This window comes from Columba livia, chromosome 2 (genome assembly GCF_036013475.1).
Source record: "Columba livia isolate bColLiv1 breed racing homer chromosome 2, bColLiv1.pat.W.v2, whole genome shotgun sequence".
Taxonomy (NCBI): Eukaryota; Metazoa; Chordata; class Aves; order Columbiformes; family Columbidae; genus Columba; species Columba livia.
The window spans coordinates 71163589-71191359 of NC_088603.1; the positions used below are offsets into that span (position 1 = coordinate 71163589).

General features: G+C 38.1%; 1 long non-coding RNA gene across 1 annotated transcript in view; it reads right to left on the reverse strand.

Moving 5' to 3' along the window:
* Window positions 1-27009, reverse strand: part of LOC110366251 (uncharacterized) — a 36414-nt gene extending 9405 nt beyond the window's left edge. Inside the window, exons 1-5 of the long non-coding RNA XR_010470274.1 lie at window positions 26880-27009; window positions 25278-25412; window positions 8404-8527; window positions 5625-5706; window positions 632-732 (exon numbers count right to left, since the gene is read on the reverse strand). This is a non-coding gene — a long non-coding RNA (uncharacterized LOC110366251). The remainder of the gene's footprint in view (window positions 1-631; window positions 733-5624; window positions 5707-8403; window positions 8528-25277; window positions 25413-26879) is intronic.
* Window positions 27010-27771: the final 762 nt, after the last annotated feature.

Sequence of the window (27771 nt, forward strand, 5' to 3'; positions counted from 1 at the left end):
TCTTTTATTTTCAAAGCATGTGTCTATTACTGCGGGCACTGATTCAAGCCTTGCCTTAACAGGCAAGAAATGATGAGTGAGTTAACAGCACAGAATTGCTGTGCTGAAAGACAAGGGGAACTGTTCAATGCAGGTGCAAAATTCTGGGAGCTTGAGGCACATAAAGTCAATTCTCATAAGTAATCATCTTCTAACACTGCTATTATTTCAGGTGCTCATCACTATTTACATGGAAAACAGTTGTCATGATTTCCTCATCTGGCCACTTCAGAGAACTCTGTAGGATTTAAATAATGCTTTTAAAAAATTGCATGGATTATTGAATTAAATCAAATTGATTTGTTGGCTTGAGGGAGGGTGAAAAAAAGAACCTTATTGTCATTACTCAGTAAGTTTATTACAGACTGTTCACAAAACAAAAATTACATGCTTTGTTTGTATGTTGTGTGGCAAACTTGAAACTGCAAGTGTTTACATGTGCTGCACGCATACACTTTGGGGTTTTAATAGCTGGTTGACAAGAGATTAAAGGCAGAAATATGGCATTTTATTAAAGCAAACATATCAGTATGCCTACCATGATAAAATGATCTAGTTTTCTTCAGACACAAAAGTTTCTGTTGAGTGATACCTTTGAAATTCCTTGAGGGCACCCTATTATTCACTTTCCTCAGCAGAGAGCAGCTGCAAATGGTCTCCAATTTTCAAAGAGTATTGCCTGGTCATTCTTTACTGTCAAAATGAAGAAGAGCATAAAAGTTAAGTCAATAAAGTAATATGAAATGCTTAATATAAAAATTCAAGAATGAATGATTAACCATTAAAAACTTACAGTAGCTATTTCAGCCAGGAAAAAAAAAATTAACATTTCCCTTGAAACCTATTAACACTCCTTGTAAACAATATTCTTCCTTGAAATATATGACCCTTCCTAATGCTCTCCATACACATGGCATTTTTCTTATATCCACTTTACCTTCACTGATATGCAGCTGAATTCCTCCAGAGAGGGTGTTTAGAGCCCCTTCCTCTGATGCACTGAAAAAATGTATTCTTTTATTGCATTCCCCTTCACAAATACACCTAATGTTCAGCTTTAGATCTTAAAATCCTTTCCTGATCTGAGAGTCACATGACCTGTTGTAGTTATTGACATTTCACCACCATTCCAGTCACCGTCAAGTGTCGAGCATAAAATTGATCTCATTCATTTGAGCCAGTGATAGCTGCATTTATGCATAGCAGATGGAAAAAAACCACACTTCCCTGTTGTATTTACCAGAACAGTACATTTAAAAATCACGCAATTATCTCAACACCTACGCCTTAATCACAGACAGTGTGATTGCTTGCACTGGACACTGCCTGCACATCCTGCTGCACAGAAGACAGGGAACATGATCTAATTTTTAGGAAAACAGCAGCTCTCTCATTTCTGGATTTGCTTAGCCCAAAACTTTTCCTCAAGTGCTGAATGTGTAAGCAAGGTGTTGTGCAGGGGACTGCAGGGAAAAATAATACAGAAGCTGTCTGTATTTGTGCATCCAAGACTGCCAGACGTATTGATCTGAAGTTACCAAAAGATTACTTTAGTAGTACACATGGGATCAGAGCCTGAGACTCCAGAGGTTCCACAGTGACAAAGCAAGGCAAAACGTGACCTAAAATCTTAAGGTGATTTGTAGCTTGCCTGAAGCAAATAACATCATTAGAAAGAGTTTATGATAACTAAAATGATTCAAACATACAATGGTGAAATTAGAAGGTGCATAGCAAAGGTGAGCACCTGTTGTATGGAAAGTCAAAGTCTGATCCCCCAGTCATAAAAGACGTCAAAAGGAAGAGGAGGATGACTGCCAGGGCTGGTGTCTACCTCACTCATAGCACATAGGTAACGGTCGCTGTGACTTCTCCTTCAGCTTCTCTTTCTTACTGGGATTTATGGGAACAGGTCAACCAGCAAACATGCTGTGTAAGGCAGTACATCAGAGTGCTTGTGACTGTAGCAGACTTCTGAATTTTGTGTCCACTGGACTTTGCATGTAGTGTCTGACACAAGAAAACACACTTGCAGGTCACTTAGTGAGATCATCACCAGAGTTTTGGGGAAGAACATTATGAAGAGACAGTGCCTAGGAAAGTCAAGGTAATCATGGTTTGGAAAAATAAAACCAACATAATAAAAATGCCACCACTAAACTGAAGTCCTTAAGTCAGGAAAATACTCTCCAAGAAGCACAGCAGATCTCAGCTCAGATAGTCCAGATGACTTATGCACTTGTAGCAACTCTAGAAGGCTGAGAAATATAGATTACAAGGAGTGGGGTCCATTGTGTATATCATTCAAGAGGATAACTTCATTCTGACTTTAGACACAGGTGTCTAAATACAAAGACAGATACTGACATACCCTAATAAGATTTCTGGTTATCTGAGAAACTGGAATTCCCCTTTCACTAACTGCCTGTGAAAAAGACAGTGAATCTACGTTAAAAAATACATAAACCAAGGATCATAAGGCACACATCAAAATACAGTGTTTAGAAAATAGTGCTAAATACAGGGAACCATGGGACTCTGCTGTTAGTGCGTGGCCTGAACCCATATCAAAATACTTAATCACAAGTCTGGCTCACACATATCAATAAGCAACTCGAACAACTTCCCTGAAGTGCTGTTCAAATGTTGATCTGAAGAATGGGAAGATGCATCCAGATTCTTCACTGTACAACAAAAGGTGGTCAAAAGAACATCATCTAACACCAGTTATACAGAAGTCAATTAACTGAAATGAAATCTGCATTAACAGGCTAAAGGCCATAAGGTAGGCCTTGTTCCTGTGTAACAAACCTTCAGGCAAATAATTACTAAGTAGGATGTTAGGTAGATCTTCCAAAACTGCAATTTAGAAATCAGAAAACCAAAAATATTGCCAATAGATATTGTATTTGAAGTCACATTTAAAGTAAGGAATCTGCATTGTAACTGACAAATCCTTTGATCTAGTCCTGTAGTGTTACAGCATTTACTTTAATCATTTTGGAAATACATGCTCTGCACATATTCCGATTTCAATTAGAAATAGTAGGAGCATCTGATATTAAAAGATACAAAATAATTTTCCACAAAGCTAGGAAAAATTCAGTGGGGTCCTGAATTTAATATGAATTTTTCAATCAGAGTAGTCTTAATTGAAAGCAGCAAAAGTAAGGATTGGTCAGACAGGCTTACACAAGCCTATGGAAAAGCTTGCATCTCTGCTTAAACTAACATACTTTGACAAGTCCTGTTGAAATCTGGAGTGCTTAGATTAAAAACCTAATCTTAGATTCTACATTTTTGTGACAGGAATCTCAGTTTTTATGGCCCGATGTCATTAAAGATTGTTACTCCCTTCAAACAATTACTAAAACCACATATTTTAGACCGTTATTATTGGTTACCCTGATAAAGCTTTTTATCAACTTGCTTCAGTCAGAGCAACCATGACTAGTTAGGCTAGCCAATAATTTCAGATTTCTGGTTATATTAAGAGATTAATCCTACCTGTGAAGTAGCCACCTAATTAGAGTAAGTGGCACTGGGTCATATCTGTAGTAAAGCAGTGAGTAGCTCAGATGTACTTAACACTTCACAAAATTTTGTAAAGCTTTAAAGTGGAAGGTCATTGAAACCACTACACACAGATGGATGTTTGCAACAGATGAAGCCCCAAAAGTAAGATGTAGAGGGGAGGCAAATAGACAAAACACTCTAGTAAAAAAGGCAGATTTATCAGTGATGTGTGGTATTAATAAATTATGTATTCTCTAAATGAAATGGAATAAGCGTGTAAGAGACCTCCTAATGAAGTCGTATGAAAACTTAAAGGGAAACCAGAGATTGAGGATCAGATACATCTGAATAAAAGTAGATGTGGATAATATAGATCTGCGCATCTGAGTTTGACATCCATTATCTTATAGATAATGAGCATCTAGCTATGAAATAGCAGCACAATTCCAGAAAAACACATCTTGTCATGGTTCTTACTGTTATTTCTGCTCCTTACAGAGAGTAGTGGAAAAGAAGTACCCAGCACACAGTGGTGACAAAATAACTGTGTGCAAAAGCTACTTTCATATCTTTTCTTATCTTCTCCATGAGTTGCTAAACATCATCTATATGGAATAAAAGGTAAGACTAGAAGTTGATGTCAATTACACTTTTCTGAAAATTTCCTGTTCAGACTTCTTTGTCCCATATGAAATCTGTTGGTCAGACAGGAGTACTCACAATCATTTGTTTTGGTGTTTTTTTGGTTTGTTTTGGTTTGTTTTTTTTAAACACATTCTTTTTTTCTAGATGAAGCTTCAGTAAGTTCTAGCTAAAAACCAAATTGGATACCTTAAACCATATTGTTGGCATCTAATATGTGCTCTCAAATTTAATTTCTACAGGTCATTTTCTTTATAAAAGAATGTTATAGAAATAAGATGTTTCCTATACTGTTTGATGAAAAATGTTATAGATCTGCTGTGGCATATTTGATATGATTTCTTGTGATAAGCAGCAGAAACCTTCTATGTTTGAATTGTGTTCCACTGCCAATCAGACCATGTCCATCTGGGAAAGCAACAGAACTAGTTCTACTGTTGTCTAAATCAAAATGGAGCTGTCACAGAATACTTCAGCACATTTATTATTATTAGGTATTCACTGGAACTAAAATACACTCTCTAGTGCATTCTATATATGTTTATTGTCATTATTTATTGTCATTTGGCAGATAGCCACCACCAAGGATGGTGAGAGCATGAATAGTTTAGGCATGTTTGGGAATTCTTTTTTTTTTTTTTTTTTTTTTAATGATACACCTTTACATTGTTTTGTCACATAGTCATGTACTATTTTATATAATTTTAAAAGCCCCAAATCTTGCGGCTGTATGAAATTTTGTCATTTTTAAGCCAGTCTCATGGTTTTGGAGGATATGGGTTGACACGTGAATTCAGAATGTGTAGCATTGGCAGGCGTGTTGCACTGTAGTAGACACTACCTATGTCAAGGCAGCACCGAGCAACTACTAGCGGGAGAAGTCCCTGTAACAAGTTTTTATGACCCTAAGAAAATTCTCCTAAAAAATTTCTGTAGTTGAGATAGTACAGTTCAATCTTGATGAGTGTCATTTTAACTCATTTTCTCCTATGCATTAATTAGAGATTTGTATTCTTTGCCTTTGCAGTGAATCATGTAGCCTAATTCAGGAAGACATGATTGCATTAAATTGAATATACTGTTATACATTTCAGATGAGAAGTGAATCTCTAAGAGATACGATATACCAGATACTGAATCACACTAACCTTATGCACAGCCTATTGCATTCCATTTTTATTATGCCACCCCACCACAGCAGAAGTACTCAGAATGGAAGAGACCATCTACAAAATGAAAGAACCTCAGGAGGGAGCACAATTCTACATGGTGTTCTTCTACTCTGAGCTTCTTTCAATCAGCCACATAATAAAGCACAGGAGAAACTGCTGCTTTTCCATGAATAGTCAGTTCACAGACTTTTGTAGAAAATCATCTAGAGCAGTCCTGATAGAGGGTGACAACTTGATCATGCATTGACACATTACCTTCCATCCTATCTTCTCAAATCATAAATGAAGAGTGGCTGCATTCCATAGTCTCTGAATTCTTTCAAGACAGCTCAGCAATCTACAAATGAAAGGCAGGATAAATTATTACAGGAGACTTCTCAGCATGGCTGTTCTAAATCAAATGCTGTCAAATAATTTTTAACTTTCTTTGATCTACACTCAATCTCTGTGTACTTTGCTGACCTATGGCATAGACTCTCCTTGACTTCCACTCCTTTCTTTTTCAGTTTCTACTCATAAACTTTTATTTTCCCTTTTTTACCATGTACGTGTAGGAATATAAAAAAAAACAAAACACAATATCCAATGGTTTGGTGACTCTTATTTTACAGTTGCTTGGAAAGAAAAGAAAAAGGAAAAAAAAAAAAAAAGTGCAGTAGGAACCTAAAAGAAATGACAAAAAGACAGGAAGTTAAATAATCTTGCAAGAAGCAAAAATATGATGTTTTGGGCTGAGAAAGTATTCTCCCTGAGGTGTTTTATGGTTATAAGAGACATATCACACAAAATCTGTATCTGATGGCTCCTACAATATATTTTATAGGAGTAATGACTGTATCTTAAAAAGCTGAGAAGAGGAGACTCGAGCAGCAAAAGAAAAAAAAAAGAACAGAAATACTAATGAAGATAAATGAATGGGAGTGAAAGAAGAGATGATACAGGCACAGAGTAAGGCAGAAGGAAAAGGAAATGACATTGCAAACAAATGAAACAGCAAAAATAAACAAATGAATCCACAGTAAATGCCAACAGAATTAATTGTGATCACTACTGGAATAGTGCTAGGGACAGTGGTGCAGCATCTCATTGCATTGCACACCACAATGCATTCTATGAGCAAAACAGACATGGAAGACATTCAACTATTCTCATGGTGTGTGACAGGTGGATATGTAGGCAAGCAGAGATAAAGAGAACACAAGATAACAAGGAAGACAGGCTTTTCCATAGGCCATGACACCATCAGCCTGAAACATGACACTTCTGTTTACTTTGAGAAGAATTATGGAGTCTAGTCCATATGCCTTGATCAGACCACTATTCAGCTTCGCAGTCTTTACATCTGAGCTGCTTAATGTGCAGCACAGGACCTGGATAAAGCAAATGTACTTCCCCATCAGCTCCCACACACACTTCTGTAACACTGGTCTTTTCAACTGCCTCATCTGTGGTAGCAGAGCACAGTCACTGCTATTGCAGTATACACCCTGATAGGGTTTGCCCTCAATTAACTGAAGCTATGGCAATTTATTGTTTTGGGGTGTGTCCTCTTATTTCGCCAATTCTCAGAATAGTACAATGCAAAACATGAGACCTAGAACTGTCATCTGTTTTTTACTACAATGGGTAGAAAATACAAGCAAGAATTTGTATAACCTTAAAAATCCCCACTGGCAAAGACTCCACAACCTGCTTTTTCAGGGATTAACTCAGTGTCGTGGTTTAACCTCCGCTGACAACTAAGCACCACGCAGCCACTCGATCACTCCTCCATCTACCCAGTAGGATGGGAAGAAGAATCAAAAAAAGTAAAACTAGTAGGTTGAGATGAAGACAGTTTAACAGGAAGGCGGTGGGGGGAAAGACAGAAAAACTATACAAAATGAGTGATGCAAAGTGTAATTGCTCACCAACCATTGATCAATGCCAAGCCTGTCCCTGAGCAGCAATCCCCTGGCTATACTTTTCACTGGTTTATATACTCAGCATGACATTATACAGGGTGGAATATCCTTTTGGCCAGTTTGGGTCAGCTCTCCTGGGTAAGCCCCCTCCCAGCTTCTTGAGCCATCTCCAGCCTCCTTGCTAAAAAGTCCTTGATTTGGATAAACAATGCTTACCCACAACCAGACATCAGTGTATCATCACTATTCTTCTCACACTAAATCCAAACACAGCACTATACCAGCCACTAGGAAGAAAATTAATTCTATCTCAGCCGAAACCGGGACACTTAGTTACGGCTATAAAGTTTCTGCTAATATCAGTCACTTTTGTTGATAATTAAACAAACCGCTTCCTGGCATGACTTCACTGGATCCGGAGATGAGCCCTTGATATATCAGAAAACCACTTTATGCCTCTGCAAACTTCTTTCTTCTAGAAGACAAAACACCCTTTTTTTCCAGGATTTCCTTGCTGAGCTGTGCATCCTGAAACTTTTCTATTTGTCTACCTGGTAACCTTCTCTTGAATGCTCCCCAACCTGACCATAATTATTCCCAAAATGTAATTCCCAGAATTGGACAAAAGCCACTGAAACTGAATGACAAAAGTGATACAGGTCTCTGATTTTATATTCAGTAATATTAATGTAAAATATGTTACGGAAGTGTACGCTCAATTCTGAATACAAGAATGGACCACCTCTATTAAATTCTATTTAAATGCCAAACTCACTACAGAGCTTCCTCAACAGCAGTTCACAGCAGTGAACTCAACAGCTTCCTCAACAGCAGTTCACCCTGAAACCATGTCCCAGACTCTTATTGCTCACTGTTCTTAATACCAATTTAATGCCACCGTGAAGTTACAGATGATTTGCACAAGGGGCAGAGATGGCAACTTTAATTCCTTTTTCTCATAAACAATCATACATGACCCAAATAGCTCAACTGAAAAGTTACTAAAAAGAAAATGGACAGAATTTGGCAGTTGTTTTCACCCACCAGTGTGTACAAGAGTCTCAGAGAGACCAGGACTGTACCAACTGTGTGGAAACACTGTGAGCTGTACCTCTAATAATTACTCATACCCTTCTGTTATATAGGACAAAGCATCCTGAGACTCCAGTGGGCAAGGAAGACAGAAATCAGTAGCAAGTGATTTTGTAGTCTGGCCTTATTTCCTTTCGCAGTTTTCATTCGTTCCCACTTGCCCTAGGAGAGAAAGTTACAGCTACTGTTAAAGCAATGAAGAGACTATTGTTCAGTTTTGCACTGTTTAAACCTGAGCAGTTTAATGTGCAGCTACTGGAGTTCACATTTTGTTTTCCATATTTCTCCTCTTATGCATTCAAATTCAAATTGACAAATGCCTTTGTATATAATTTTAAACCCTCCCCATCTCTAATGCATCAGTATCTTGTTACATTGCCTTTGATTTCATTGTTTGCAAAGCTACTATCAGCAGCATGGAATTGCCAAGGCACTAAGCAGCCCAATTTTTCTTTAATTTCTCAGAAAATTGACAGCTTTATGAACTGTCTCTTTACCTATGCCCCATAAACATGTCAGGCTGTGGAAAACCATTCTAATTAAATCCCGGGGGATTGCAATGGAAGATTATAGCTTCTTGGCAGGTTATTAAAAAACAGTTGTTCATATATACACAAATATCTGTACTAGAACCTAGCATTTGACAGAACAGCCAAGGAATTAACCCCAGTGGCAACTACAAATAACACTCACCAGAAAAACAACAACAACAACAAAAAAACACAAAACAACAACAACAACAACAACAACAAACCAAAAAAACAAACAAACAAAAAAACCCACAACCAACCAAATTACAAAAGACTAAAAGCCAAAGAAAAACAACTAAGCTAATTAAAATAGGGGTGCAGGGGCTGGGGGGTAGGCAGGGGCAAGTGGGAGAGGTTACCTTGTTACCTTGCATTTGTTTTCTTTCCAAAATTTGGTAACTCAAACTGTCATCCGGACTCATCATCTTTCATCCTTGATTACCAGTATTTGATGTAAAAAAGGTATAATAATGTTTGTAAGATCTATGTCTGTGGCCTTACTAACTACAGAGCCTTGAAGTAAGTATATCAGAGTTGATGGGTAACACGAATCATTCGATTCAGGAGAGTATTCCTCCTGTCTGCACCTGATCATCCAAAGGAACACATAAGAACTTGTCATAGCAGAATCTTTATTAGGGAACAGTGTGCATCCTTCCCAACAGCTTCCCCAAATAACCTTGCCTTTGAGAGTAACACTTGCTGCCCCTGCTCTTCAACCTGAAAGAAGTTTTCTATCCTCTCACCTCGGCAACAGATATTTAGGATTTAGATAGTGGAGAATTTCCAAGACATTGCATAGGAGTTCGGTTTTGTAACTTGTGTCAAACTTTTCACAAATGAACAGTTTTTATTGTGAAAACAACTTCCAAAGATGGTATTTTGTTCAGAGTGCTTCTTGAACTGGAGTTACAACAGGCACCTCTTCTCTCTCTCCTAGGACCTGCTGTCTTCAAAGACAGCAACCTTGCAACCTGAGAGAAGGAGGGGAAAGGGAAGAAATTAGGTGCTAATACATGGAAGACGGCTATGAGTGAAGTCCAAGAAATAACACTATGTGTTTTTCTTAACAAGTATAGTATCACTGAGCCAGATGTATGATTGGTTTTGCAGTTAACTGGACTTTAGAGGTGTGCTACTTGATTTCAGTATTTATTTCTTAAAAAAATCTTCTGGTGTCTCCAAATATAAGCTGCCATGTAAATGTTCAGTATATCACTTAGCTACATTTTAGAAGTACATTGGACCTGACAGCCAATTTTTTCCCCTGACAATTACTCATTTTATTTGCTCATAAAAAAATATACCATATTTATTATTTGTCTAGAAAATGATTAAGCAACTTGAAAAAGAAATAGATGAAAACTCCTTGAATGCTCACACAGTACATTAAAGCTACAGAATGGCTACTGGCCATATTACTGTCTTACATGACATCAGAGGTTGATTGCCCTGCCTCCACAAGGAAATACATTAAAGGATAGTGACAAGTAGAATAAACATTGGAATTTGAACTCTAAAAAGTTTTTTTGGATTGGTGAACTTATTTTCTAAATCACTTAAAAGCTTTCAACAAAGTGCCAATCTTCCTCTTACTGGTTTAATTTAAAAATTGATTTATTCCTTTTATTGCAAGAATATAAAAAAGTATCTGTTTTAATCTAAGTAAAGACAGCTTCAATGTGGTAGGGCCATTTTTCCCCACACTTTAATGTTTTCAACTTTGTAATTTTCTTCAACAGTTTATCATATCTCAGATTGTTTTGGAATCCTAGATAAAAGTCCCAGATGCAGATGAGGTAACTGCACTTCTGGTATGGGAATGGACTGAGGAGACCTTTCCAGATAGGAAGGGGGGAAAATTAGGTAGAATTTCTTTTCCTCAAAAATAAGTTATTCTGTTAATCTACATTTTTTATTCATGGTTTGGCTTGTGTCATGCTCAGCATCTTCCATGTTATAAATGCAGTAATCAAACTATTTCAAGAGAGAAAAATAAAGAGGGATACCATGCTTGTTGTTTGTTAAAAAAATAAAGGAAAAAAAGCTAACCAGGCTTCCTACTGACACAAGTCCATTTTATTGAAGATCAAATGGAGTCTGCGGAAGTTCAGATAAAGCGTTTCAGTTTTAGGCTGCTCACAACTAAATGGTATGAGTCTACAGCTAGATTAGAACAGTAAAAGTCTACAGCTCAAGAAGAAAATCCACAGGTAGACAGATGCTAGGGGAGGATCATGGTTACTTTAATTTACACAGTGGAGAAGACACAGATGAATACCCAAGGGAGGAAGTACCACTTACAAAGGTAAGTCCTCACCTTTATCTACCGGAGATAATGCCAGAATTAGATGCCTGAACATCCTCTATGCTGGTCTATGCCTGAACATCACCTGCACAGCACCTCAGGTCTTCCTATGAACAAAACAGCTACCAATTCACTGCTTATAGTAAGATGTTACTTGGCGGGCACCTTATTTATATCTTCATGTACTGTCAGAAAAGAGACATATTACAGACTTCGGAGAAAAAACATGCGAAACAGTAAGAAAAAAAAAAATTACCTACTTGTTCTGTTACTTTATCTCTACAAATTGGAAAGAGATGGAATATTTTACTTTGGAGTCATTGCACGTAACAACAGTGCACACAAAGCACCGACTGTATCTACTGCAGGATTCCTTCTTTGTCAGGAAATAATTGTCTTCAAAAATAATGAAGCCACTTAGATCTGAGTTCTATAAAAAAAAACATCTTTCTCCAAAACTCAATGTTAGATGAGATAACTCTGGTTTCCCTGCTTTCTAACAGCTAGGCTTTGTTTACTGGGGGGGTGGGGGGGGGAAGTATGCTTTTGATTTATGCTCCTGCAATCACATAATGGGAAAAAAAAAAGTCTTCAACCACAATCCCCAGTCTTCAGAATGAATCATTTTCTGGTCATACTTCAGTGGTTGAAGGGACTGGCTTACCACAGTCTAAAAGAAAATTACATTTCAGAAAAATGTTTAGCAAAAATGCATGTTAAACTCCTTCTTCAAGCTCTCCATCATACTAGAGGAAAGAAAACAAAGATAGATCTTCTCTATGGGGAAGATATAACCTTAAGTATGAAAAAAATCAGCACTCTTTCGTGTTGTATATCAAGCCATTGGCGAATCCTAGTGGAAGCTTCCTGTTGACAACTCAGGTCAGGACATTTTTAGAGACATTAAGGCAACAGAGTGGTATGAAATCTTGAGCAACATACTTGGCTTATCACTGTTGTCAAAAAACACAGGCTACTTGCACAATAAGATGGAACCATATCACCTGGTTGGTAGTGTGCTTCTCACAAGAATATTGACAGGAAAAGAAAGTATAGCTTAAGGAAGAGAAAAGGTGTTTGAAGCACAGAAATTATCCTTAGTTTTCGCAAAAGTGAATGCAGAAACAAACAGATATATATTCAATCAGAATGACTTTTGACTTACTTTGGAAGTAACACATCCAGCATTTACAATCAACACCACTATTAATTAATAATTACGATTTGCTCTAAAACCAGGTTCAACCCTTCCTAAAGATCAATGCTGACTGAAGCCCTCCACGCTCAATGAAGAAGGCTAAGGAAGTTAAGTTAGCCTTTGCCAGGGGCTAGGAGTATGAATATGAACACTTCTTTTCCCTCTTTAGTATTCATTTATACAAGTCAAATTCTGATCTCATTTATAATAACATAAATCTAGAATGACTCCCTTGCAGTCACCGAAGTGAGTTGAGATTTACTGCAGACTCAGTAAATAAGATCAAAATCTAGCCTATATGCACTTAATTATCTTGTCTAGCAGATTATGTCCCTTGATGAAAGAAAAAAAACAACCCCCAAACTACCTCAGACTTGGAATGGGCAATAAAATGGTAGTGCTGAGCAGCTTCTGCACCAGCTGTAAGGTCCCCAGGAAAGGGAGATAAGTACAACCTGAGGAACAAACCTATTTCTTTATGTTTTTTGGGAGATCTTAAATTCTGTCAAAAGTATATTCATCTCTGATAAATCGTAAATATACTGTAGACTTGCTCCATTTCCTAGGTGTGTTGCTGATTTTTAGTAATTTACACTCAAGATATAGCAACGATTTGCCATTGGCTTGGGGGAAATTGTTTTTCTGCCTATGATTTATAGCTATGATTTGCCTAAGAGTTTTATGAGGCAGTTTTTCCTGAATATGCCCTCAGTGAAAGGCCCCCAAACAGAGGCAGCTGACGAAGACCCTCAGACACTGTCTTATTTCTCCTTCACCCAAACAACATGAGACCATTCAAATTTTGTATTAATTCCACTCTTCTCCCGCTTGCTCCAAAAAAGAAAATAAAAGCATACCATGAGGCACAGCAATATTGACTGATCGCTAGGTTTTCAGATATATCGTGATATGTGGCAAGTGACCCTGTTACTACCTGTTACTACTGCTATTAGCACATGCACATCTGGGCAAGAAATATCACAGCATTCTCAGTGACATACCAGTCAATCTGGGTAATGTATAATCCACCATTATATAAGTGAGAACCTCTACCTGGATACATCTGCATCTACTGGGAAGGCATCTAGCCCAACAATACTAACAATCAAGGTCTGATGTTGGGGAAAAAGTGCCAAAATCTCATTTCTGAATACTTGAAGCAATACTTAAGAAGGGACCATGTACTTTCCTAAAAATATGCCCAAAATGACTGTGACTGATGAGTACCTGACTGGAAAATACTATGGCTCAGCAGACATGTTTTTAATGTAACTCATGACAGGACTCAGAACAGGTCTGAGCATATGTCCATTTTCTGTAATCTACTCCCCTCCTTTTTTTTTTTTTTCTTGACATTCATTTTTGAGAACACATGTGGCCAAAACAGTTATCTGGATATTCACAGATGTTCTATATTTTATTTATTTAGCAGATATCCTTACATAATTGATTACTTTTTATCACTATTATATTAGAATTTCTGTAGTAATGAGATGCCATTATTGTGCTGGAACTTGGAAAACACAGAGCAGACTAATTTATATCCTACATAGTTTAAATGTAGTTGCACACTAAACTTCCCAAAGTCAGAGCCAGAACTGCAGCAACCAACCTACCGGTTGCTTATTCAGATTGAACACTTAAGTGGATTTAGACATTATAAGTGATTATTTCCAAAATTATTTGTCCAGATTGTTGTTTTGTACGTATGTTCACAAAACTTTCCATAGTGACTAATGACACTCAGTGGCTTACTAAAATAACTTTCAGGGACCCTGATAATCAGGTTAAAAAAGCCAAGAGATTTATAAGTGTGTCATGCTGGAGTGCCAAAACCTAAAGCAATTTAAATCAGCACTGAAAGCAAGAGGACCACTACAATGAATGTTTCAATTCTTTTGTTAGTATATTAGCTAGACACATAAATCAACCAAGTTGCCAGATAAAGTGTCATGTGTGTTTTCCGGCACAAAGAGGGTAACAGTCATGAATCATAAGGATTTTATCTGTTAAGTAGTACCTTGAGTATGCATTGGGCATCCTACTTTCCTCGGCCCTAACATTCTGCTTTGTAATCTGGGTTGTGTCATTTCACCTTCTGGCTTCATTGTTCAATCTTTGATGAGAAACATGCAAGGCAGAGAAAAAAATACCAAATAGATTTATTCTATGACAGGCACACAACTTTAATCATCTGAGCAAAATCCTCTCTTCCAAATCAAGTCTGGGCAACCCTAAATGTACCAGACCAAGCCCTCTAGATCCACTTATCTTGCAGACATATAGGCAGCAGCATGGACCTTAAACACCAAGCAGAGAAGGAAGCGTTTGCTTATTCAGATATCATGTGCTGCCTAAACAGCTATTCCCCATATTCTCAGAAGTTCATGAGCTGGACCATTTACCACACTGCAGGAACTATTCAGCTCCTCCTCAGAGTTTTGCTTTAGTTTCTGCTTGAAGTTCAGACTTCCCATTAAAACAGAAGGAATGCTGACTTATATATTTAACACACATTTCTATAGCCTCAACACTACGCAGTCTTTGATCACACAATATTCACTTTAGCTTTTAAATATAACAGCTTTGCAGGATGCATATATCAATCTTCTCTTATAATAATAGGGGCATTTTGAACTGTGGCTAAAGCATATTGTCCCACTTTGATCCCAATGATTTTGCTTATGAATTCAAAGTTTGAAATAACGAAGTGCCACTGGGTGGTCAAAGTGAAAAATCTCCAGTTCAAAAATTATCTGAGCTTAGCAGCTGAACATCATAGGCCTGATGGTTGGCAGAGCTATGTGGGAGCACAGTGTTCAAAAGCCCATGGGACACTTTGTTGCTATGAAGTAAAACTACTTGCTTTTATTTTGCCATGAAGTCTAAGGGAAGTTCAATATCTAACATTTATCATAAATGTAACCTGTACAGTGGGAAAAAACCCAACTCTCCCCTCACAGAAACCAGGGAAAAAAAGGAAGATGGTACCTTCTGCCATGGCCTCCCAGAATGTGAGCGAGGGCCACAGCTCAAGTTCACGTTGCAAATACTGTCTTTTCACAGCTTTAACAAAGTACACAACTGCATGTTGCTGCACTTACTCAGCTGGGGAAGTGAAAGGACTGTTGTTGGCAGATTGGGAAAAAAGCTAAGTGTGGTATCTACCAAAAGAATCTAAAGGATTATGTTCAAAAGGATCAAAACAGATCAGCTTTAGGAGTACCTGTGAATAGCAATGATCTTTGCTACTGTAGATGAATGCAAGAGAGGGTGGAATTTATGCTGGGACTTCAGACATTCAGAAATTTGGCTTCTTATATATATGTGTCATTCACTTGAGTAAGTCCTATTTACAAGAATTGATTAAGGAACTACTCTTTTTCCTTAAAGGAAATACTACATTACCAGACAGTAAGAATCTGTTCTTCATCATGGCACCTTCACAAAAGTATACTCCCAATTATAACTTAATATTTTTTCTAAAAACACTTGCATAAACAGCAGTTTAATAGATCAAGTGTAAATGTGGAGCTGTTGGGTCCACCAAGATACTAAGTACCATATGTCTGGGTTCGTCTGCATGCCTATAACCACAAATAAACACAGACAAGAGTATGCTCCAATAAAAAATGATGCTACCAGCTCTGAATATCAATTATATATATTTTTTAATAATTTATAATCAGTGGTAAACCACAAGCCACCTCCAGCTACCATCCATAAAGTATGGTTTTCTACACTAGGTATGCAACAAATTCGTTTTGAAGCATGTCTGAACTTTTTTGTCATGAGCATCAGACTGAATGCCTGTAATAAAAATGACAGCTAAATAAGAATAAATGGTTTAGTGTTAGCAAGAAATAGGGCTTTGCCGTTTCACCTTTGATGACAGAATCACAAGTTTAGTTCTCCCCTGAAGTTAAATGCAATGTTCTCCCACATCAAACCTTTAGCACCTCTTTTTTTTTTTTTTTCCAGGATTGCAGCAGCCCAAATGTAATTTGAGTGAATTCATGAAACGCACTTTGTAAACAGATATTTATTGCCTGCAAGATAAATAGTCAAAATACAACAGATTTATTGATGTCCTGGGAATATGGCATTACAGCAGTTTAGAATGGAACTGTGAGCAAAATCACTGCAGAAACTGACTGTGGATCAGTCTGCACATCGAGTGAAAAAAGCAACACCACAAAAAATATAAGGGGGACATAACTAAGCATTTGGGATAATGTAAATGTACCAAATGCACTGCAATTCTTATAGCAAACATATTGAACAGCAACATGCACATCAAGTGCCTAAAAGTTATTGAAAAAAAAAAAGGGGTATTTTATACTCTTAAGGGAGAAAGAAATAAGGACTTTTGCAAGGAAAAGGGGCATAATCCATACTATTTATGTACTTTGGCAGGGTAAGCAGTAAGATATTGACATTTCGGCAAGTGAGATTTAGACAACAGTAAAAACTTTCTAACAGTAGGAACAGTTAAGCCTTAAACCAGATTGCCTAGAGAGACTGTAGAATCTCCAGTTGGAGGTTTTCATTGGGATAAGACAAATATCTGTCAAGAACAATACAGATAAAGTTGATTCTACAACTTGATGTTTCTTCTCAGCTTTATTTTCCATTATTCTATGAAACATCCATGAGCTGCTTTTAAAAGCCTAATTAGAATTGTATTTTACATTTAAAAATAACATATGAAAACTTCAATGCTGCAGAGTGAAAACGAATTGGATTTCACTGATTTTCTTTTATACATTTTTAACTGCCTCTAAAACCAGGCAATTCAGAACTCTAGAAGTGGTCATGTTATTGATTATACTACATAACCCTCACGTGCAGAAGACTTTAATCTGTGATTTGTGGAGCAGGTAATTTAATACCACAGGGCTGATACAAGGACCAAATATTTTTAATATTAAGAGGGTCAGACAGTAACTGCTTCTCAGGAAATATCTTTGATGGTGCCTTCAGATACAGTATTATATCACACAATCCCTCCAGAACCATCAAAAAATTTTATTATATGTATCTTTTAGTGGTCTGATTAGTTACAACTGCCAAAAACTAGAATAACTCAACTGATAGGAGTTAAAACACTATAGTAGAAAACAATCTCTTCTACCAGCCTTAGTTGGAGTACATGGAAAAGAAGATTCTCAACAGCTGAATGGAGACGTGCAAGAGAACATCACACATGGCAACAAATCCCTCCAATGACAGTGGCGCCATGGACCTCTTGCTGGGCATGGACAGAGGCATACATCGACACATACACTAAGGAAAGTTTCTACATTTTTTAAGCCAGTCCACCACCCTCGAAATTGTAATAGTTTGAGTTTAATAGGAGTTCGATTTTGTCACTGATTTTAGAAGCACAAGTGAGCCATGCAGTGTGCATATAGACACAGCTCTCTGCATTACACATACATGCAGAAAACACACGGTAACAGCACAAAAACTCCTGTCCACCCACCTCTCCCCACTTATAACGCTCCTAAAAGCAGGAACACTGCCCTCTCCCTGACCTGTGCAGTCCATATAAAAGCTCACCTCAGATTTGACGTCAATTTTCATGATTCTTCCAATCCACCATGCTGCTTTTAGCATGTAAGTATGCACTTATTCATTGCTCATTTGTCTACTACTTTATTTCTAAAGTATGTTTTAAATACTGATCCATGTGAGGTAATGTCCTTAAGAATATTATGTACAGATGTTCATTTCAAACTAGATGCGTCCTGGTTATTCCCAGGTTGCAAAGACTGCTTATTTTAATGAGCACCCTGATAAACATTTATCTAGGTCCCACAGGAGTTTATTACAGTGCAGTTAGGTTTTCTGTGCTTCTGAAAATGCCTGAGGTTTGTCAATAACTATTTATAATATTCTGTAACCTATTTTAATTTTTTTTTCCTGAGTTTCCTAGAGCATGATGTCTCCTTTTGTAAATTTTACAGCGATTAGGAACATTTTCTATCTGATGAAGCACTAACTATAATATTGATGCTTAACAAACCATCTTTACCAGTCATATTCCACCCCCTTCATTTGGGCCAAGAAACACCTTCTGGAAGACAGCACCTTATGATTGAGCCAGACTGAATTTGAACTGGTTGGCAACCTTATTAAAACGGTTCTTCCTACCCTTTCCATCTCTAAGCTATACATTATCTTAACAATTATACATTTATTTGTAATTTTTACATGAGTAAGAGTTGTAAAACTCATATGTTGCATTTTATAAGTATGGTCTAGCCACAACTGAAATTTGTGATGAAGAGAAGGGTCAATTCAGTACAAGCAAGCTTAGACTGTTGTTTACTGCATACAAGAGGGAGACATGAGGGGGTTACCCACAGTCTGACTTCAGACAGCACAGTTACTCAGCTGAGCCATTTGTTAGCAGAGAGAAATCATTGCCTTCATGGGACCATGAAGCAGGATCCTGTCCCAGGTGCTCTGAACCGTCTTCTAGGATAATGTGCCTTTTTCTTTTCCCAATTAGAGGAACCCAGGGGTAAGTAACTAACGGTGTACTACCTCACTATGGGCTTAATTTTCAGTCAGATCTTTACAATAGGTTAGAGATGAAAAGCTATTAACAGCCATGGCTTCCTAGAAGACGCTTCTCTCTCTTTCTTCTTCTTGATCCTGAAAATCATTTCCACTCTTGTAACACTTGACATGTGTGCAGACTAAACTCCCCAGGACAACTGAAGCTCAGACAATTGGTGTGTAAGCAGACTGTTTGTTTTGAATTAGAGAAACACTTCCTTGAGTCATTCCTTATAAACCAAACAGATGACATTAAAGGAAACAATGGATAATCTCCTCTGGCCTAAAAAGGGTAATGAGCAAGTGCCAAATAGATTTTCACTGATACTGTGAACTGATTTGAAACAGGCTGGCTGTACTCTGGCCTGTAGTGGCAGGCTGGTGTTCACTACTGTGAATTTAATCATGGATCTTTCCCTAATACCTAGAAGCTGCCCTTCATAGGAAAAATATCTATGCTAGCATGGACTGCTTTAATGAGAAGCAACTGAGAGTGGCTTGTATGTGCAGGGGTGGTTTATACAGGGACTTCTGACCTGTCCTGTAATGTTCTCACCCTGTTTAAGCAAGCTCCACAGTCTTTCAACAGTGCCTTGGCCAACAGTCCCTCATGTACACCTAGAAGATGTCCTCCATCTGGGAGAGAAAGATGATTTACGACACTCAGCTTTTCACAACCAGCCAGAGAAGCTCTCTGAATCAAGCACCTCTTGGCTCAGAGCTGGAGCCTGAAGCTTCAGAGCACCAGCACAACTTTTGAGTAGTCCAACCAAGAGACAGGGGATATAAAGACCCCCCTACAATGTTCTGCAGCTTAGATGATGCAACCCATGAGGAAGTGGGGCGATTTATGAGGGATTTTTTTGACATAGGTTTTATTTTAGTTTTCAATGAGCAAGCAGAAGCAAGAGTCAGCAAACCACCTGAGGTAAACCAAGAATCTTCCCAAATATCTAATCCAGTTTGAAATTGACATCCCAATGTTTTTTCAAAGCCTCAAACTCCCCTTGATCCTTAAAGATAAAGATATCAGTAAAGATGAAACTCAGTGAAATTTGGAATACAGTCACACTGCACTAACAGAAACAAAAATGAGATTAAAACTATAGACGCATCTACCACGGAAGTCCTGACCTGGCTAGCTTGTCCCCTGTGCCAGAGTGACTGCACATTTATTTCAAGACGGAGAAAATCCACTTGTGCATAGAGTCCCTTCATAGACATGGTTTTGAAGAGAGATTTTGTGATTTAAGGAAAGAGGAAATGAAAATTTATATTAAATTTCTAGTTTCTCTCTTCAGTGTTCCTTTAAGACCCTTTATTTTGTTTCAGCATCATCCACCTTGATGTGGGACCAGAACAGGAAGCTGAAATGCCAAATGACTGGAAGAAAGACCATGCCTGTGGTACTCCTGACCACACTAAATACAAAGATTACAAAGACCTCATTCTCTCAAGCCTCCCAAACCCATTTCCACCCCAAAGGGCTATAGAAAAGCCTCAGATAAACATTCAGATCTTTGATTGTTTATTCAAACTGAACACTTCACAGGTTTTTGGAGACTAGCCCATCACTAGGAGGAATAAGAAAACTTTCCATACTCGGAATCTGAGAGCTTTTGTCTCCTTTAGCGCCTTGATCAAATAGCTTTTTTTCTCCTCTCTTATTTTCAGATTTCATCCGGCAGACACAAAAGCAGACAAGTACACTGTTTGATTCAGGTGACTCTTTCTTTTAGAATTTACACAGATGAACATAAACAAAACCAAACAATTTATAAGCACAGCCCAAACAAATCACACAGGGAGTTTAACACTACAGGTCAAATTCCATTCCAGCAACTATTTTACCCAAAACAGCTGTATAACTAACCTTACAAAAACATGAGAGCCCATATTTTGGCTGCTGGTTAAGAACCTCTGTGCAGTCTATTCCTATCAAGGGCAGCAGCAAGATAGACTGAAAAATTTAAAAAAAAAGAAAGGGGAAAAAAAAAAAAGAAAAAAGTGAGGTCCGGAAGCGTACATGCAAAACTAATTAACTGACTTTGATTCTCTAAGTACATGTGGATAGTGAAAGCTATTGGTTTTAAGCACATACAGCCTTAAAAAGTCTTTTTTTTTTCCTCTAGCACCCTTCCTCATCCTCAATAGCCTTAAATGGAGAACAATGCTAGGATTCAAGCACAGGATTTCTGAGCTACTCTCAATGACTCCCAGATCATACATGTGATTCTGAATCTAGCTGAAGACATCTTAAAATTCTGATTCCTGCAATAGCGGCTCACTGAAAACCTGACATTTCAAAAACTATAAGATGGGAAGACCTTTAGAAGATCCAAATTAAAGAAAAAAATATTAAAAAAAAATACAAATAAAAATAAAAAAGGTGTTTACTATAGATCTGTCTGCAAAGTACCACAGGATAAATTCTGGCCCACCCTACCCTCATCATGAGCCCGCTGACAGGTGATCTTCACTGACAGGTTTCACAAAAACAAATCCACAATACGGATATGGCAGAGAGAATTCTCCCTCGAAAGACAAATTCTTTCCCTCTGGGCAGGGGCTGATCAAAGTGTCAAGAGGCCCAAGAAACACAGTTCTGTGCTGTGAGGAGTTTTGGTATCTGATCCTGGGCTGGGCCAAAGGAATATGTAGGAGCAGTTAAATAAATAATTACTAAATAAATGTAGTTACATTTATACGGTCCTAGAATTACCTTCAGCCCTCTGAAGTCTACCGCAAGGCTGATGTGACCCTCCAGTGAAAACGAGTTCGACACCCCTGGTCTAGATGATCTCTGAAGGCCCATTCATGTTTTTATACCTCCACAAACTCTCTTCCCATAGAAAGTGAAGACAGCAATCGATATGAGTTAGAGGGAGTGAAAAGTGTCACACAGATGCCTTTTAGCAACAGTGCAAGGTTTGGTCTCTCAGAAATATACAAGAAGAAAATCTTGTCTCACAACTAATTAAATAAGAGCTATATTTTATCCCAAGATTAGATAATCTGAAGATAAAGACTAGTGTGGCTTTTATGCAAACCAAGTTGAAAGGCAGCTGTCCCAGCTCAATATGTATTGAACTGGAGAATAAAGATCACTGAAGCATGAAAGGTATAGCATAAGAGTAGCTATGAATCTAATTGCTTGAGTAATTGGATGAAAATATACCCACCCTAGTTATAAGCAATGGCATTTTTAAAGTAAACTAACATATTAAGATGTCAATGTATGATAATCAAAAATACATAGCACAGCTCTTGGATTTTGTAGGATCAATACATCCCCTTCTTTCAGTGGTGTTCTAAATTGCTTCCTTTCTCTGGGTCTCTATATCATCCTTTAACAACCTTCACCCAGCCCCCCTACTAAAAAGAAGTCTGAATTGATTGGTGTTCATGACTCATTGTTCTGAAGTGGCATTCAGTACATTGCCCTCTCAAAGTGTGGGTCTTGCTGCAAATCCAAGTGCCCACTGGCATCCCATGACACAGGGTTCTTACTCTTCTGAAGGGGTGGGAAGGAAGATCTTGCATCCCTGCCTATTGTTACTGCTGACAACGTATTATAATTTCTGTTAAATCCAAACTTTTGCTAGTTTAAAAAAAAAGGTTTATCCTGTTCTGATTTTGTTCAAGGCATGTTAGACACACAGCATCTCTACAGCCAGAGAGCATAACCATACAGTTGAGAAAAGCAACCCTTCTAGAGTGCCTGGGCTATCATTTCAGACTTCCCCTTTTCCTCCTTTCAATTTTATTTTAATTTATTTATGAGGGTAAGAGTGAGGAAGTAAGGAGAGTGTTTATCTTGGGTTGGTCTGAATCTGCAAGGGTCAGAGGTTTCAGATCTTCTAATTGATTTATGCATGCTGAATTTCATAAGGGAAAAAACGTTTCATGCTTTCTCCAAGTGGCACTAAAGTACAAGCCTGGTTCTCTCGAGTAACAAAGATTGTTTCTGAGCAGCTTTTCCCGAGGCACTGAGTGATGTAAAGGATGATTGGCAGATTGCATGGCTCTGAATAAATGAATAGCACACATATGCTCTTTTTTTTCTTTTTCTTTTGCCTTTCTTTTCCTCTCCTCTGAGAGGGTTTCCGTCTCATTTCGGAGCACGCACTTGCGGAGCAACACCTGTGCTTTGCTGAACCTTTCAAGAGACCTGTCGGCCTGACAATCCCCCGGCTCAGGGCTCGCTTAATGAACGCAGTTCTGAGTCCAAAAAGGCGGGTTTTAATCGGCTGGGTCCGGGCACGGCGGGGCGGGGGCTCCATCCACGCGCGAACACTGCCCCCTGCCGGCGCCGCTGCGCACCTGCACCGCGCCCGGAGCCGGATCGGGCCCGGGGGCTGCCCCGGTGGGCCAAGGGAACCGCGATCCGCTCCTGTCAATGAAGCCTGAAGGCTGCGTGCCTGATCAAAGCCAAGCTGCGCAGGCTTTCCCTGCGACCTCATATGCGATTCATAAAGGAGTAAATCATGTTGTTTGACCTCATTGGGAAAAAAATAAACAAACAAACAAACAAACAGGAAAAGGAAAAAAGTTAGTTACCGTTGTAGTTTTGAAAGGAGTAAAGTGTCCTAATAGTATCCAGAAAAGAGACAACTATTTTGCACAACTGGCCAGGAGGTTTTGCTGGATGGTGTTAACCATGTGAACTGTAGCAAAAACTTGCTGACGGTGTCTAACTGCGATAGCATCGCACCCTGCCTTCTATCTAGGCCTCATAAGCTCTGGCAGTTCTCATTGGGTTTAGTAAACAGATAGTCGGCAAAGAATAATTTCCGCTTATTGTCAAATATAGTTGGAGACCGTATTTACTCTTTAAAGACAATTATTGATCTGCAGTTGCACAGTGGGCCATCCATTTGATTTATCACCTGTGCCCCTAAGAACAGTGTCACAAGTTCCCAGTTTAATGGAATTGGATTATTTGGGCTATTGACAGTTCCACATGAGCTACTTTAACTCATCTGGGGCCACATTGCCCTTCCCTCACCATGACTTACTGATACTCTCACAAAACCTGCTTGATCCTAGCAGTCTTCTAAAGTCAGTGATGAGTTCTCGGACACCAGAAGGTCAGAGGAAAATGTGCCTTAGCTCCTGATCTCAGAACAATCATTCCTGATTCAAGCCACGATGCATAACAAAAAAAAAATCAGAATACCTTCAACCACAACATTGCAACAGCCACATTCAAGACTTTTGAACAAAGTTGAAAGACCATGATTTAAGCAGAGTATTTGAATTAGCACTGAAGAAATACCCATGACTTCTGAAAAGAATTTGTTTTAAACATGTTAACTGACCTTACTTCTTGTGAGTATTTGTGTGAGGAAAGTTTCCTTCATGCAAGTATTTGCAGAAAACAAATGTGGGGCCCACTACTCTCTTTGGCTGATCAGAAACCAGAAATGCATCCCACACTGAATTGAATTATTTTTGTAGACAAAAGGAAGTTTTAACCTCCTACCTTCTTTTTGGGTGAATACTATAGAATAATACACTATGTTTCTGGTTAAAAAAATTTTTAAAAAACCAACACAACAACAACCACCACCAACTACCCTCAAAAAACCACACATCAAATTATTCTGACAGGTCCAATAAGGCTCACAGAATATATAACTCATTAAATTTAAGCTGTCAGATACAAAACCAGCACCTGTACTGTGTAATTTAGGTAACCAATCATGCACCCTAAGAATCTTGACATTTGCTGTCATAGAATGACAACAGGGAAGAATTTGACAACTATTCAAAGGCTAAAATGTGTCCTATCTAGACTTTCACAACCAAAAAAAAAAAAAAAAAAAAAACAAAAAAACAAAACAAACAAAAATAAAAGAAGAAGAAAATTGCAGGGAAAACTTTTTTCAACCAGCCTTAACTATGATATCTGTGGCTGTTCTATGACAGAAAGCAATGCTACTGGTTCTTCAAATAACTTGTAGTAAGTTAAAATACCTCCATTAGTAAAACACTCACTGACACCAGTCTATCATCCTACTCATAGGGACACCAGACCTACCCATGCACAGAGACAGATTCCCCTGCCCTCATCAACTGCAGATTTCTTTCCAAGGTGCCTTGAACTCAACACCTCCAGAACTGGACTCCAAGTATATTAAGTGAGGAATTTCAGCTCCAAGCCAGTCTGGAAATCCCGATGTTATTCTACTAGACTTGTTATTAATCTGTTTCTGAGTGAGGTCAGGCCAGCAATTCAACAAAAGATTTAAAACCAAAAAAACCTAAAAACAAACAAACAAACAAACAAGGTCAGTAGTTTCTTACTTGTCATTTGCCAGGTGGTGATGTATTTATCCAGGGTTATCTTCTCAGTATCCTCACAAGTTTTGGAACTACTGCACGGTCACATCAAAGTAGCAGCCTCGGCTGGAGCAGCTCCACTGACTGGTCATCTGCGGACTAGAGGGGACGCAGCTATTACATTAAGGCAGCACTTAGTCTCCCCACAGCCATCGCACATCCTCTACAGCCAAGCAAGAAGACCAGACAAAGTATCTACTTACCGTCATCATGCAAACTTATGTCCTTTCTAAGTCACTAAAAAAAAAATAAAATGCTGAAGTCAACTCAAAGTTGTCACCACCACCATAAATGTCCAAACCTACAGTCTCGCTTCAAAAATTACCATCATGAGCTCCACTGGTTAAATCCCTAGGCGGGGTAATCAATATTTCTGATTAGATTTTAACTTGCTACTCTTTAACTCCAGGGGCTATCACCTGTGATTTTGAACCACTGATAAGAAAAAAAAAAGAAAACAAACAAACAAAACAAAAACAAATAAACAAACACACACAAAAAAGCCACCAAACAACTAGGGTAGAAAGATAAGTAATATCTTATATTTATAATAGCAATGTTCTGGGAGTTTCACTATCTTGAAAGTGAGCAGGTGTGCAAACAGAATGCGATAAATACAGATGTCTTTTGAAGAGTACTATGCAAGAAAGTCCCTAATAAATGGTAGGCAAGTACTTTGCTCTCAGTCATATGCATGCTCTGAATGTCAAATCATTTTTGGTAACAAAATATTACAAATTCCTTTCTTTAGCTGGCTTAGCAACAACAATAAAACTACATGGAATATTATTTTTTTCTATATGAGATGTTCGCAAACTGTTTCTAGCATTGTGATTGTTTTTCTTTTCTACAAAAAATTTCACTTCCATGCTATCTGTTTTAAGGATAGAAAAGGTTAGCAACAATTTGAATTTACCAGCTATACTACCCCTTCCAAGACTGTAATGTTTTGGAAAATGTACTATATAGTACCTGATCTACATCCATTCTTAATTAATTTTTAAGTGAAAATGATCAGTGAACATTTTAATGAAAAATGAAAAAAGAATATGGGTCATTTTTAAAACCTGGAGAACTAAAATGATTTCATCAAAAGAAAGGGAACACTGAGTTTGTCAACTAAATTTACCAATTAGGTTTTTTTCTTCTGATAGCTTTAGTAGAACAAAAACGATTCATCCAAAAATGTGAGTACTATTTTGTCAACATCTAACTGGATACCATTATAATCCTGTTAGTTTCCCATATGATCTAAAATGACCCCATATTCAGTTTATTGAATAAAAGCTTTGTACTTAAGGTTCCATAAAATGCCCAGGCAATATACATTCCTACACCATTCACTTTAAATCTCACCAAACTCTTTGCACTGCAGAAATCAGCAAACAAACATTTTCAAGTTGCAGAATTCCGAAGTGTTACATTGGCAGCACTGATTCCTGCACAGGAAATGAGGGCCTTCAGAAGTAACCCCCAATCCCTGCAGACAAGAGGCTCAAAATTACTGGTAGAAAGGCAACATTGCACAGCTGTTACTTTTCAAGGCCAAAACTTGCCATAACTTACCCAGACAGCATCACCGCAATATGCTGCCAATCGGTGGCTCCTGCCCCACCTGCTCAGCACCATGGTAGGGGAAGGGAGGTCGTCTCAAGATACCTCTTTTCTATAGCTTAGCTCCACTGACTGTCAGAACTGCAGAGATGAAGGAAAAAAGAACATGAGCTCTCCACTGTTACAAGCAGGTGTTCATGCTCCTGACTGCTAAAAGGTGTTCACATCATCTGCACCACTACTTGTGTCAGAACTTAATTTGGCTCAGGTGCTTGTTTCGATCACTATTAGGTCAAATTGGACCCCACATAAGAACTCTTTGATTGCTCTTTGTTTGTGTTCCTATAAAAAAGGCATTGTAAGAATTAGTGGCAATTCTTTTTATCTCATTACTATGAATGATTCTGTTTAACTGACTCTTAATGAAAGTGAATATACAAAACAATCCAAACCACAACTCATATAAAAAGTGATCAGTCAGGAAACGGACAGACAGTGTATACTTCCTCACTGAACCTCAGGTTTCTGTGCTAAGAGATACAGCACTGTAAACTTTCCTAGAATATACTCCTTCTGAGAGTCTGCTAACAGAAAAGTCTGCATGAAATCACTCTTCAGTACTAGAATTTAAAGGAATATGATTTTATTCACACTGTTGTTTTTAGCAGTAGATAAAAAAATCAGGCCCACAGCTTGTAGCAATACAGCTAACAGAAAAAAAGAAGAGTGAGTTTCATGATCTCAGAAAAGAGATATTTCTGCAGACAGAATTAGACATCAAATGCACAGTACACAGACCCTAGCAACATTTACAGATATATGAAAGTGTGGTACCCCTTGGAAATCAACAAGATTTTAACTTACGCACAAAGTCAGTACGACTCTAAATACTTGCAACCAATCT